Genomic DNA, 3,180 nt, shown 5'->3' on the forward strand with positions numbered 1-3,180 from the left:
ATGCTACACTATTCATTAGAAGAGCTAGAATAAATCCAGGCATATTATTCGCCCATATGAAAATGTTGACCAGGACTATTGCTAAATACCCGCTCACGAGAGTCGAAGTTAAATCATTCACGATTCATAGTGGCGTCGTAGGAGAAACACTGGACAACGTCATTCTTGGGCAAATACCGAAGCGTATAATTGTCGGTTTTGTGGATAACAAAGCATTTAAGGGTGCCCGACATTTAAATCCGTTCAATTTCCAGCATTATGGAATAAATTTCTTTTCGCTGTATGTCGATGGAACTCAAATCCCTAGCAGACCATTACAGCCAAAATTCTCTGGTAACGAGATGCTCTACGCCGAGGCATATCACACCCTTTTCTCGGGAACGGGTATTCACTTTTTGAACGAAACTAATTCTATATCCAGAGAAGATTATCCTGCTGGTTATACTCTTTTCGCCTTCGATCTCACTCCTGATCTATCGGCTAATTGCGCTGCTCAATAGAACCTTGTGAAACATGGTAGTTTGCGAATGGAAGTACGCTTCGAAAAAGCTCTCACAACAACGATCAACTGCTTAGTTTATGCTGAATTTGAAAGCGTGCTGGAAATAGATTCTTCTCGTCAAGTCATTGTAGATTATAGCAGTTAAAATGAGTCTCCACTTTTCTTTTCGACGTCATTCCCCTTCCAATGTAAAGATTTTCAATATCATAACCCTCCTGAGTAAAAGTTTTGAGAAAAGAGCTCAGTCGATTTCGAGACGTGAAAAGTATAGTTTCGGGAAAGCAAAATTGGTATACAAGGAAATGATTCATGATCGAAGACAATTGTTTCCCTGATTAACAACGATATCTAATGCTCAGGAGGTGGCTATTGCGGTATTAATGAGTCATTCACGTCATTGGATCTTAGCTCCAGAATTATTTGGGAACTTGAATGAAAAATCAAGACGTANGATTTTGCAACATGACAACGCGCCGTCTCATACAGCAAAACCAGTCAAAGAAGTGTTGAAATCACTTGGAGGGAAGTTTATCGCACCCGCCGTACCTCCAGACCTGGCTCCATCCGACTACCACCTTCGCATCGGATGGGTACCGCTTGCACAGCAGTACTTCGCCGATTTCAGTATAAGTTAAAAAGTGGCTCGATGAATAGTTTAGCTCAAAGAAAAACAGTTCTTTTGGAATGGCATCCATAAATTGCCTGAGAGATGGGCAAAATGTTGGAATCAAATGGCCAATACTTTGAATAAATATAATTTTAAACTATCCATTGTAAAAATGTGTTTTCTTTAGCGAAAAAACCGGAAAGGAATTACCGAACACCTGTATGTTGCCCGCGTTCGCTTGTAGCTGTAATGATTTAACGAACGCGGGAATGGTGCACTGGGAGCTTCCGCAAAATGGAATACTGTGAGAAAAACAGAATTCTGTGAGCAGCGAGAGCTAGCACTCCGACTCAAGCGGAAAGCTGGCGTTTCTATACCCGATGAAGGATGTAGATTCCAGAGTTCGAACGTTCCAACTCCATCTCGCAAGGTACGATACGACGATCACTGTTTTTAATTTTAGCATCTTTTGGCCGTGGTGCGCCACCGTTAACGATGGCAGCGGGGTGCTCGTCTCTCTAGGTCGCGCGTTAGACATAAACTAAATATCATGTATACGAACCGCAGTCGCCACTTTAATCCATATTGATTTAGAGCTGCAGTGGAAGTAGGGGGGCTATTGCGTTCGTTGCAACCGTGGATATAAACCTGAAAGGGGACATCGATGTTCAAAGCGTGTCTCCGGTGTTTCGCCGTTCCGTCGTGTGAAGAAAACGGTTCAACTAATCCATGTAGCAGTGTCAACGGGCGTTTTACGGTAGCGCATGCTTCGAACGACATCGGCCCAAGTCATACAACGTCGAACAACATCGAGTGTCTGTAGCATTCTCCGGATTTGCAATAAATGCGGTCATTTACAAAACTCAAGAAAAAAACATAAATGTGGTATGATTTATTGTCGTATTTGCGCGTCGTCAAAACCACTGAACCACCTCTGTTTCATGCGCCCGCTTCGTCACACCGACAGATTATCGAAAAATCCAACGCGAGCGGAAAATATTAGTGAAACTGGAAACTGAAACGGAAGATGAAAATAATAAGAACGTAGAAACGAGCGAACGCGAGAAGGTCGCGTCGCATTTGTGTTTTATGATTTTGAGACACGGCAGGATGATGTGGTCGAAGGCAGTGAAAATGTTAAAACGCATTCGATTTTCAAACGAGATATTGGTCTATTGTCGCAACGACGTGGATATTCTCCGTCGAGCATGTCTCGCCTTTCGTAAAATTTTTTTGGAACGGGGAAAAGTATGTCTCTTCGAAGAATGTACAACCATCGCTTCCACTTGTATGCGAGTTTTCTGGAAAAACTTTTTGCATGAGAAAGAGATAGGTATCATTCCGACGGGGGGTTACAGACGTGGTAATAATCAATCGGATAAAGCTCTTCAATGGTTGCTGTGGAAGGAACGCGAACTCGGGCGTGTTATAATTCATGCTGGTAGAGGACGGGAACAACGTTCATCAGATGGTACATTAGTTGACGGCTATTACGAGTCGGAAAATCCACCGCGAAGACATGTTCTACAATTTCACAGGTGCTTTTGGCATGGATGTCCTGCATGCTTTCGAGTGAACCGCGATAGACCACTCTCGATCAGTGTACACGCAGATACGATCGACGCACGCTACGAACGCACACTCTCAACGTCAAGTCGTCTTCAAAAACAGGGATATTTCCTTACGGAGAAATGGGAATGCGTCTTCAGTCGAGAGCTGCGTGAGAATCAGGAGATGCGTGATTTTGTAGAAAATCAGCCAATGCTACGAACCATGCCCCTCGATCCTCGCGACGCATTCTTCGGGGGTCGCACAGGGAATATCGTCACGCAGTACGAAGTTACGGGGGATGAGAAGATACGTTACGTTGACGTATGCTCTCTATACTCCTATGTGCTGAAGACAGGCGCTTTTCCGATCGGACATCCGGAAGTTTACGTGGGTAAAGAGTGTTCCAACTTAATCGATGTGGCTCCTGATTTTAACTTTACTACGGTGGAAGGACTCGTACAATGCAGAGTACTCGCACCACGTGAACTCTTTCACCTCGTACTACCATTTCGCACGCAAG

Source organism: Harpegnathos saltator, unplaced genomic scaffold (genome assembly GCF_003227715.2).
Source record: "Harpegnathos saltator strain DR-91 unplaced genomic scaffold, Hsal_v8.6 scaffold297, whole genome shotgun sequence".
Taxonomy (NCBI): Eukaryota; Metazoa; Arthropoda; class Insecta; order Hymenoptera; family Formicidae; genus Harpegnathos; species Harpegnathos saltator.